Genomic DNA, 12,510 nt, shown 5'->3' with positions numbered 1-12,510 from the left:
AATGAGGATATCCGGGGTAAAGTAGGAGTAGCCGAAATTGAAGGAAAAATGAGAGAAAATCGGTTACGGTGGTTTGGACATGTGCAAAGAAGGCCTACTGACGCTCCGATTAGAAGATGTGACTATGGGACAGAGGTTCAGGGCCGAAGGGGTAGAGGAAGACCTAGGAAAACTTTGGAAGAGACTCTAAGAAAAGACTTAGAGTACTTGGATTTAACGAAGGACATGACACAGGACCGAGCAAAATGGCGTTCTAAGATTCATATAGCCGATCCCACTCAGTGACTTGGATTTTCCAAGTCTCCAACCGAGAAGTTTTCCTCACTCGAAAAATTAAGGGAACACTACCCCAACCTACATGCTCCACTCAGAAAGCTTCAACATACAAGCTTCAACAAAAGAAAATTCAAAGAACTTAGCGAAGAAGGCTTTGGTGTATTTAACACAATACGTTGAAATGAAGGAAAACTTATTTATTGATATCCCCGATAAGCTACAAATATGTACATATACATGAGTCAAAATAAACAAACAAGATGGAGCCTTCACAAAGGTTGCTTAGGAGAAGTCTCAGCAGTCGGTAGAGCCCCAGAAAGAGAAGGCATCGGATGGGGATTATTCGGAGCCTCAGTACTGGACAGAACCCTAGAAGGAGGAGGCATCAGAGGTTGATCATTTGGAGCTTCATTATGCGGTACAGCCCCAGAAGACGAATGCAATAAATGCCTTTGGAACAAACCCACAAATCTCTGATGATCAAGTAAAACCTGACCATCAGTTTCCTTCATCTGGTCAAGCTTCCTCTTCATGTTTGTAGCATAGTCATGTGCGAGCCGGTGCAACTGTTTATTCTCATGCTTGAGCCCTCTAATCTCCTGTTTGAGACTCATCACTTCGGCCGCCAATGATTCAACTTGGCGGGTTCGAGCAAATAGGCGTTGGGCCATATTAGATACAGAACCTGCACACTGAACACTGAGAGCCAGTGAATCCTTAACAGCTAACTCATCTGACCGTTTGGAAAGTAGTCTGTTATCTTTAGGAGTGAGAAGGTTCCTGGCCACCACCGCAGCGGTCATATCATTCTTCATCACGGAATCCCCAACGGTAAGAGGACCAGTAGGGGAGACGAAGAATGGGCGCCATATGTTGTCTGGAGAAGGCGGGGCTGCCTCTTCAACAAGGTTCAAGTCAAAACGACGGTCGGAGGGGCCAGACATTTTCAAAGGTATTGAAGAGAGAAGAGGTCGGACAAATCAAGATCTTAGAAGTGCAAGAATGGAGCTTCTACTGGTGGAGATTCAAGTGTGCTTTGGAACTTAATGTCAGCCCCTATAAAAAGCTGCACTCGACGGAGCTTCAGACATCGAAGAGGCGCCTGCTCAGAAATCGAAGAGGCGTTTGCTTTCTCAAAAGCTGGGCTGCTTAGAGACCACGAGGGTTGATCTCATAAATCGAAGAGGTGTTTGCTTTCTCAAAAGTTGGGCTGCTCAAAGACCACGAAAGCCGATCTCAGAAATCGAAGAGGCGCTCGCTTCCTCAAAAGCTGAGCTCCTCAGAGACCACGAGGGCCGATCTCAGAAATCGAAGAGGCACCTACTTTTCCAGCCTTGTCAGCACCTGTCACACGCACACTCAGCTTTGCGGAAATTATGGGTATTCTGTCGAAGACTTCTGGGGAAGTAGAAAACACATGAATCTTACTGTCCAATCACCCACTTCCCACACGCAGCAATAGCTCATGGGTACCACAGATAACTTTGCCAAAGTTCTCTGCCAAAGTTGAGCACGTGAAGCTTGCAGCTCCCACTACATCGCTCTGACCAAGAAGGGTAAAAGAATAGCAAAGAAATAGCACTAACAAAGTTTAGACCCATAAATTTTGAAGGTCTAGCTACCATATTATTACCCACAAGGGTAAAGGAACAGTACCACTGTTGGATAATTGGAAAGTCCCTGTGTGTCAACCTCTGTGCCTCGTGGCAAGATAGACTAGCAAACATGCCCAACCTTTACTCACATTCGAGAAAACACTCCCAATAAGATTGTTTGCTCCAAAATCGAAGAGACACCGTCCTCCGAATCTCGAGAGCCAGACTCCCAACATGACTACTTTCTCAAAAATCGAAGAGAGGGTAAAGGAACAGTACCATTGCTAGATAATTGGAAAGTCCCTGTGTGTCAACCTTTGTGCTTCGTGGCAAGGTAGACTAGCAAACATGCCCAACCTTTACTCACATTCGAGAAAACACTCCCAACAAGATTGCTTGCTCTAAAATCGAAGAGGCACCGCCCTCCGAATCTCGAGAGCCAGACTCCCAACATGATTACTTTCTCAAAAATCGAAGAGACACTGCTCCCCGAATCTCGAGAGCCAGACCCCCAGCATGATTGCTTTCTCAAAAATCGAAGAGGCATCGTTCTCCGAATCAATCGAAGAGGCGCTCGCTTTCTCAAAAGCTGGGCTGCTCAGAGACCAAGAGGGCCGATCTCAGAAATCGAAGAGGCACCTTCTTTTCTAGCTTTGTCAGCACCTGTCACACGCACACTCAGCTTTGCGGAAATTATGGGCATTCTGTCGAAGACTTCTGGTGAAGTAGAAAGCACATGAATCTTACTGTTCAATCACCCACTTCCCACACGCAACAATAGCTCATGGGTACCACAGATAACTTTGTCAAAGTCTCTGCCAAAGTTGAGCACGTGAAGCTTGCAGCTCCCACTACATCGCTCTGACCAAGAAAGGTAAAAGAATAGCAAAGAAACAGCACTAACAAAGCTTAGACACATAAATTTTGAAGGTCTAGCTACCATATTATTACCCACAAGGGTAAAGGAACAGTACCACTGCTGGATAATTGGAAAGTCCCTGTGTGTCAACCTCCGTGCTTCGTGGCAAGGTAGACTAGCAAACATGCCCAACCTTTACTCACATCCGAGAAAACACTCCCAACAAGATTGCTTACTCCAAAATTGAAAAGGCACCGCCTTCCGAATCTCGAGAGCCAGACTCCCAACATGATTACTTTCTCAAAAATCGAAGAGACACTGCTCCCCGAATCTCGAGAGCCAGACCCCCACCATGATTGCTTTCTCAAAAATCGAAGAAGCATCGTTCTCCGAATTTCGAGAGCCAGATACCACATACCACTTTTTCAAAGTGCTCTGACAGAGTTAAAACATGTGAAGCTGGCAGCTCCCACTACCGTGCTATGACCAAGCAGGGTAAAGGAATAGCATTACGACTTGTTGTTAGGGAGACTCCTATATATGTCGACCTCCATCCCCAACGGACAGGCAGACCTGCAAAAATGCTCAACCCTTCCTCATATCTGAGAGGGCACTCCCAACGAAGCCTTTCGAAATATTCAGCTTTCCTTCCCCCCGATAATACCTCTGCAAACAAGCTATACTAGAGCAAGAATATCTCATATCATCAAGGTTAAAAGCAAGAGTATCCCATATCATGCTTTTTCCTTGTCTTTTCCTTTGGCCTTGTTTTTACCTGCAAGACAAGGAGAAAGAGAGCAATCAGTCAGCACTTGAAATCAAGCTCCCAGCCAGGAACTGACAGCCTGGAACCCCTTACCTGATTACTTACCTGGCATTGCTCTCGAGTACTCATCTTCAACATATTATGTTGCCAGGGAAGATACCGCATCTGCTTGAGGAACAGATAGGGCAAGTGCGAAGGATACAAGGAAGCATGTGGAGACAAGCGTAACAGCACACGTGCCGATCCATCCATTACTCTGTCAAAAGCAAAAGTATCCCATATCAGCAAGGTCGAACGTACTCTAGATTTGATGGACTTGTTTTGACCCTCAAATTCTTCAGTCGGCCTTATACTCTGGAGGAAACCAGAAAACCCTCCAGCTCAGTTCAAGAATAAGCCTGTGGAAAGTTACTTCTTCAAAAGCAAAAGTATCCCATATCATCTCTTCTCATTTTTCTTCTCTTTATCCTTCATGCTGCTGCAAGATGGGGAGAAGGTGAACAATCAGCCGGAGCTCTGATTGCTTACCTTGTCTGTCACCTCTTTCAGCAAATCCCCTAGCTCGGCGACTTGGGGGACTCCTACTACATGGTTTGTATCGCGCTTGACCAAGCCTGAAACTACAAGTAAGCTTCAAGTGAAATTGATACATTACCTTGTGCATCTCCACCAGTTAAAGATACCACCCCTGGATGAAGGAAGAGTACTTCTAGAGAAGCTGCCACATCTACCTATGAGACAGATAAGGCAAGTCAAGATGATACCACACTCCGATACTTAGAAGTTTCGTGATTACGAGATCATTCTCCCACAATATTTCTTAATGTCATTTGTACTCTAATGTCATTTGTACTAAATCATTCACTTGTACTCACTAAAGGAGAGCTTAAACCTATGTACTTGTGTAAACCCTTCACAATTAATGAGAACTCTTCTATTCCGTGGACGTAGCCAATCTGGGTGAACCACGTACATCTTGTGTTTGCTTTCCTATCTCTATCCATTTATATACTTATCCACACTAATGACCGGAGCAATTTAGCGAAGATCACAAAAAGCGACCGTTTTCGCTATCTAGGATCTATCTTACAAGAGAACGGAGAATTAGATGGAGATCTCAACCATAGAATACGAGCTGGATGGATGAAGTGTAAGAGTGCATCCAGCATGTTGTGTGACCGTCGTAGGCCACTGAAGCTCAAGGGAAAATTTTATAAGACGGCAATAAGGCCAACGATGTTGTATGGCACAGAATGTTGGGCGGTGAAACATCAACACGTACACAAAATGGGTGTAACAGAGATGAGGATGCCTCGTGGGATGTGTGGGCACACAAGAAATGATAAGATTGAGAATGAGGATATCCGAGGTAAAGTAGGAGTAGCCGAAATTGAAGGAAAGATGAGAGAAAATCGGTTCCGGTGATTTGGACATGTGCAAAGAAGGCCGACTGACGCTCCGGTTCGAAGATGTGACTACGGGACAGAGGTTCAGGGCCGAAGGGGTAGAGGAAGACCTAGGAAAACTTTGGAAGAGACTCTAAGAAAAGGCTTAGAGTACTTGGATCTAACGGAGGACATGACACAAAACCGAGCGCAATGGCGTTCTAGGATTCATATAGCCGACCCCACTTAGTGGGAAAAGGCTTTGTTGTTGTTGTTGTTGTTGTATTGAAGACTAGAGAAAAGACTGAAATTTTATAAAACAGTAGGGTTTCTACTGACAGAAATCTGCCATGGTCTGGTGTGGAGGTTTAATATGCAAAGCATGCAAGTGTTGGAAACCATGGTTAATTCTTCTCTGGTAAAGAGATTTTTTGTGTGAACTTTAAATCATATAGAATTGAAACCGTAACGCTTAGTTTGATGTAACTATGCTCCATTAACCTATTTGCGTACTAGTTTGCTATGTTATTCAAAGAATTGATTATTGCAAAATGCCGAAAAAGCTTTGGATGTTTCTCATTCAGGAGTGTGATTGCTGCTGTTGAAATTGAAAGCGCGAACTGCTGCTGACTGAGATTAAGGTGCGATTGCATTGCATGTAATTGTGGGGCTGTGTATTTACATTTTTCAAGATTTATTAGGTTTGAATCAAGTTTATTCCTCTCAAAAGAGAAGTATACAAGGTTGGTAGACAAATGCATAAAAGGCACGTACAAAAGCCTAAATCTATCTGAGCCTAAACATATGAAACAGATTTGTCAAGGTACTGGTTGAGGGAGGTGGCTATCGAACGCATGTTCGACGCTTCCTCCTTCAATATTGGTACAGGATTATTATCTGTATTAGCCTTCATGCACGCACACTATCGAACACATGTTCAACGCTTCCTCCTTCAATATTGGTACAAGATTATCTCTACTAGCTTTCATGCACACGCTCACGCGCATGTAGAAGGCATTTTTTGAATCATAACATGTTACGCCCGATTTACACGTTTTAAATGTATTTATATGCGTAAATTGACAAAAGGAAAGTCAAATATTTAAAGTAAATGAATAATATTAGATCATGCTAGAAGAAACCCCTCATAAACCAATTAAAACAGTTGAATCCACATAATAAAATCGGTCTCTATTGAATTTATATCAAGAATAGAGAAAGTAATATTTAATAAACAAATGATTAAATCACATTATTGTTAGCTCATTGTGAGACTAAGTCCACCCTCACTCCTTTAGTGTAGATAATATTGTTTGTTAAAAAAAAAATTATTTAACAATTAATTTAATCATATTATTATCCGCATGTAAAAGATTTTTTTTTTTTGTGAAGCTTGTGACACCAAAAAACACTATTCATTGGGCGACAAAAATACCCTTGCATTATTTTGGGATGCCTTTGAAGTTTTTTGTCTTGGGGGCATTTTTGTCCAAATCTTTTCATTGAAGCTTTGTGATACCAAAAACACTATTCATCTTTTGTGTCGACTTCATATATAGAAGATTACTTTTTCCTAAGCATCCGCGGCCATGAATTAATTAATTGTTATTACCTTTGGAAAGAAAATTTAGGGATTTTTTTTGTTTTTGACTTTTGATCGGGATTTTGTAGTTGAACAAGGGACATATTCTTCACTTCATGTTACGTCTGGTTGATAGATGCTCAGTTTGAACTCCTGTCTAGTTTAACTCAATTGAAAGGATTAACAAACAAATATGTATGTGACAGTATTACGGTATGATGGTATTCATCTTCACTTGGAAGTGAGAGGTCTTAGGTTTGAATTTCGTAAATGGCGAATTCGATACTAAATTAGGCTGCTTATTATGTGGCTTAGCCGAACTTCACTTCCTCTTAGTGTAAAAAATACTAAAAAAAAATTTTATGTATTTTTTCGTAATATTTATCCTTTCTCTTGCTTACGAACTAATAATCTTCGATTAAATTACTCGAGCTCAATAAATACAGCTAAAGCAATCAAGTTTGTTTACTAAATACTGAATAAGGTGTCAATACGTACTTAAATGCACACATCTTTGAGTGTAAGCCGTTAATAGGAGATTGTGGGACTCATAATTATTAACGGATGACAGTTACCCATCATCAAGTAGTAGTAGGTGGGTCGGATTATGATGCATGCAATGATTCTGATCATTCCGATGGGGCTGACTGCCAGACAAATCGACAATGATTATCATTCCTTGATAGAATTGCCTTGCTTTGCCCAACTCCTGACCTCCAATCTTTATTCATTAATCATTCTTCCCTCCTTTTCTTTTTCTTCTTCTTTATGTATAACTATAAACCATGCAGAAAAGTCCATGAATATGGAGTCGGTTTCAGAATTATCCAAACCGACCAAAAAATATTTAGATTATTTTATGTAATAGCAACATTCCAAATTCTATCAAATTCAATCTTGACAAGTGACCAAATTCTACCAAGCATTCCTACCGGACCCAATGGATATGATTTGTCTCCTTGATTTCAAATTATTGTATAAACATATCTCATTAAGCCAGTTACAAAACAAAAAGAAAACCACGAATTTCAAATTCTGGTTTGTCAGGAAATAGAATGAGTGCATGCATCTAAGCACCCAAATGTTTTGTCCTACCGACGAATAATGTCCGTCCGGAAGTCGAGTTGGAGGGTAGCAAATAACCTCTTCAATATATGAACACGAAGGAAGATAGGTGAGTGAAGTTTTCCTTTTATTTTCGTTATTTTTCTTCCTATTTCATCTCTTGGGTACCTGTTATTCCAACAAGCAGTTATCTATCATTACTGTATCCAATAGACTAACAGGTTTTTTCGGGAAACATCCAATAAAATTAGAAGAAGAAAAATGAAGAAGTCAAAATGTAAATAGTAATTAAAAAAAAGGAGAGAAATTAAGGAATTGAATTGGTGGATGAGAAGTTAATGAGATGTAATGATGGGGGTTGAGTGACTATACATCATGAGGCATGCAGGCGTTGTGAAAGTTGATTTTGAGCTTTGTTGGGTTTGACTTCCTCTTTCCCACCCAACTCTCAAAGAAACTCCATCTTCAAGTCTCAACCCCACAACACATCATCGTCATCGTATTTCAATTCAATTGGGTTTTCAGTGGCCACCCCAGCCTTTGATGACTCTCTCTCTCTCTCTCTCTCTCTCTCTCTCTCTCTCTCTCTCTCTCCCTCTCTCTCTCTCTCCCTCTCCCTCCTCATTAATTTTAAGCCTTTCAATACCAAAGTTATTACTTAATAGACGTGTAATATTGTAAAAATTACTTTTAGGACGAAATCCATTCACCCTAGCTTTTTATCTGATCTTCATCTAGTTAGGGCAATGTGTCCATTGTTTTATGGTTGAATTATTGTTCACTAAATTAAAGTAATTTAGAGTAGAGTAAATTATTATTTTACCTATGAACTAACACTTCAAATCGAATGGACCCCTAAACCTTTTTTTTTTTTTTTGATAAATTAAAGGCTTAAACTTTTTAAAAACAATAAATTGACGCATGCCATTATAGTTCATCCAATTTGCATTTAACATGTCATCATGTCAGCAACATGCACCAATAAAAATACACCATGTGGAAATTAATGAAAGAAATTAAACTACATATATATTTAAAAAGAAGAATAAAAACAAAGAGAGACCGTTAATACCACAGTTGGAAAAAAAATAACAAAGATGAAGGCGTGCAGGGATCCGAACCCATGCAGAAATGAAAAAGAAAAAAAAAAACGCTTGATAACTCTGCTAAGCACGACTTTGCTTAATACTCCCGCGTTTTATTAATGAACTACTTTCATAAAAAGCTATTAAAACTCTGGGCATGTGCGGTCGCAGGCTCTCAGAGTCGGCCCTGTTGTCTTTCTACCAACCGAGTTGTGGACTTGACTGGATGATTAATTATGCATGATAGTGACATGGATGCATCATCGTTAATTTTCCTATGAATTTTGCTATCGATGAGATGCAAACTCTATATGCATTTAATGGCAAGAAATTGTTCAAAATGTATCAACACGAATTGACAATATAAATTATTTACATACATATATTTGCAGGAGTGCAACAAAAGGCAGCAATTAAAGGTTTGTTTGGTATTTTTATGGATCTAATTATTTTGTTTTTGAAAACTGATGAATTAGCTAAATTATTTAATATAATTAATCCTCATTAAAAATGAGATCCAAATAAGATAACAAACTAACCGGTAATTAGTGGTGACGAGAAGGATTAATGTGAATGGACGGACAACGTCGACTGGGAGACCGCCGACTTACCAACCAACCAACCAAACCAACTAATTAACTAACACACTTTTATCCTCTGGAGGGGACACACTATACACTAGACACGAGTCACACGACACAAAACCAAGACGTGCAAGTATATTGTTGGCTCCTGCCTCTGCCTCTTGCTGGCTTCATCATGACAATCTCAAAATTAAGTTTGAACCATTTCATTTGGTTAGTTAATTGGAAAAGTAATAGATGAAGATAGAGATCACAATTTAACCCGTCAAATCCGATCTCTGCAGGTAATAGATCTGAACGACTCGTTTTCGAGAATTAAACTTTGGGTATTTTAAGGTTACGGGTAACACTTTTCGGATTCGGTTATGGTTATTGGGGTGTCCATCAGGAACCCATACCCAAAACTAAACCGTTTTCATTTTCTAATAAAAAAACACAAATATTAGTATATGGAGAAACGATTTATCAATAATCATGCATAATTAAATATGAAAGCTTGTGCTAGTAATTATATGGATTATATCATTAATAGTATAAATTATGGAAACTGTTATTAGCACTCCAAAAATCTCAATCTACACTCCTAACATGTGTATTTTTCATTCTAATAATATAAAATTTGGAGTGGGAGATTTTTGGAATGCCGGTAACAATTCCCTAAATTATATGGTTATTGATTATCAATAGTATAAATATTTTCTTGTTGATATAAATTTTTAATATTATTTGTTATATGCATTATCAGTTGTATTAATAATAGTACTCTCTTTAATCTCGTTTTTATTTAAAATTCACTATCCAATTAATAATATAACTAATATATAAAAATATAAAAATACCATAATGGGGAAACCCGTTATCGATAGGAAATCCGTTATCCGATGAGTTCGGTTACTAAAAAAACTCATTTGGAGATTCTACGATTTTGGATTAAAAAAAATAAACATATTTAGATATGGAGATGGCACATCCAAACTCGATTCGCTGATTGCCATCCCTTAAGTTTACCTCAATCCTCATTCCTCACTTAGTCGCTTAGCAGGTGACTTGGTGCCTTGTAGCATTTTCAAAGGGCTAGGAAATTTGTTGATGCAAATATGTACTTTTGATGGATCATATAGTATTTTGCCAATCTATTTGCTTAGTTAAAATATGTATCATTTCAATGAGAGTAATGCTAGAGAAACCACAATTTATAGATTATAATTAAATGCGTAATGCTAGGGAGATCAACTATTAAAACCAAATTTTGTAAACTATGTGATGTAGTTCTTGATGATTGGATTTATTACTTGAGTACCGATAAATGTGCTTATTTTCTATTGGTGACAAGTCACATGGTTTGCAAATTTTATCTAAAAAATTTGTCTATCTAGCATTACTCTAACTAAATTATCTATTTAAGAAAGGTTGGGTTCACAATTAATACATGTAAGTCACATTTTTATTAGAGAGATATTTTAGATGTGGTCTCTCCATAACACACTACTAGAAATTATCATTGGCCGATGAACTAAATTTCATCAGATTATAACTTTACTTGAGGAAAAAAAAAATGGGAGTTTTAATAAAACACTCCCGGTACTGTTCATTTTTAACGAAAAACCACATTTTTTACCTTTACCTATCACTATTCACTATACCTTTAAAAATGACTTTTCATTAAAATTGAAATTTTTTTGGACTTTTCGTTAGTTTTCCTAAAAAAAATTGATCATCAAATTAATTTTTTTTTTCCAGAGACTTTAGGCAACGAAACACTAGTATTTGTTGAATATATATTGTTTTGACGAGATACACATTCTACGAAACTCATTTTCACATTCCAACTGTCAAACTTCTTTTAATATAATATGAGATCGCATATCCGAAAAACCGCAAAAACAAACTTTTAAGGATTAGATAACGAGATGAAAGGTTAGACGATTACAAATGTACCATCACGATTTAACGGCTATATCGCCTTTGATTTCAATTATTTTTTGTCAGACAATAGTACTAAATCTGTCAGGCAAACTTTCAAATCCCCCCCCCCCCAAAATAAAATTCCAAAAAAAAAAATTCTCCCTTAGATTAAAGGGTTTGCATGACGAAATATTGTAAATATTGCTTGTTTGTGAATATTAAACTCATGATTTGTCAGGAAATATTGTTTGTTTAGTATCTTATAATTCTATTTTTATTAGAAGTTTTTTGTTTGCGAATATTAAATTCATGATTGTATATCATGATGGCAAATCTTAGAATCATCATGAATGGAATAGATTATCACAATCAATACGCATTCCAAAAAACAAAGTTGCATTTAAAGATTCTAAATGTGCAATCATAAGATGTCCCTCATGCATATCACGTAATTTAAGCAAAGTGATTGGCAAGATTAGCAAAGCACTCGTCCTGAATGTTTGATTTCGGATGTAATTAGGGTGAAAACATTCATGATCACGATCACCTGCAAACAATCCGGTGTGCTCACTTTTTTCAATTAAAAGCTCGCCTTTGTTGAATGTGGTTTAATATAGTGTTGAGTTTTTACTCATGTGTTTTGAGTTCGAAACTCTTCCTCCATTTAAAAGCTCACATTTTATTTTATTTTTAATTCCAATTTAAGATTAATTATTTGATTAGATACCTTTTCTTTTCAAGTTAACCTTTTTCATCTTATGATTAATTATGTTTGCTCATTTCGTCTATCTCGTAAGATAATAATCTATGGTCAGATGCATGCTGCTGTCTTTCGAGAAAATTTTAATTGTGATCGGAACACGAGTGATACACCACTTTAAGATTAATTATTTGATTAGATACCTTTTCTTTTCAAGTTAACCTTTTTCATCTTATGATTAATTATGTTTGCTCATTTCGTCTATCTCGTAAGATAATAATCTATGGTTAGATGCATGCTATTGTCTTTCGAGAAAAGTTTTATTGTGATCGGAACACGAGTGATACACCACTTGTGTTTTTATATAAGTGGTGAGAAATTATATTTTCTTTAAGTTATTAACCTTTTAACACAAACATCCTATCATTTACATAACGATATATCGTGTACTATCCCGTGTTCCGATCACATTGAAAAATCACTCATTCTTCCGCTGGTCTAATGTTTTAGGAGGCCTTGTGTTTCTTCCTTCTTCCTTTCACGTGTGTTTGTCAACAAACCTGAGCAGTAAGGTTTGTCGGTCAAACTGGTTCCCACAAACAACCTCAATTATTATTATAACAATAATAATAATAAATTAATTAATAATTCAAAAAAATCAGAAATTCAGAAAAGAAAGAGCAGTGTGTGGTTGAGTCTGCCGTTGTA

The 12,510-nt window shown here is 37.9% G+C and overlaps 1 long non-coding RNA gene across 1 annotated transcript; it reads left to right on the top strand.

The window, feature by feature from the left end:
* The first annotated feature begins 5,167 nt into the window (after positions 1 to 5,167).
* LOC139193989 (uncharacterized) lies at positions 5,168 to 5,703 on the top strand. The gene is made up of 2 exons (XR_011578603.1): positions 5,168 to 5,299; positions 5,466 to 5,703. It is a non-coding gene; the product is annotated as an uncharacterized lncRNA (long non-coding RNA).
* Positions 5,704 to 12,510: the final 6,807 nt, after the last annotated feature.

The sequence above is a fragment of the Malus domestica genome, chromosome 02 (genome assembly GCF_042453785.1).
Source record: "Malus domestica chromosome 02, GDT2T_hap1".
NCBI lineage: Eukaryota > Viridiplantae > Streptophyta > Magnoliopsida > Rosales > Rosaceae > Malus > Malus domestica.
The sequence above is the reverse complement of the archived record's forward strand: the minus strand, read 5'-3'. Positions and strand labels throughout refer to the sequence as shown.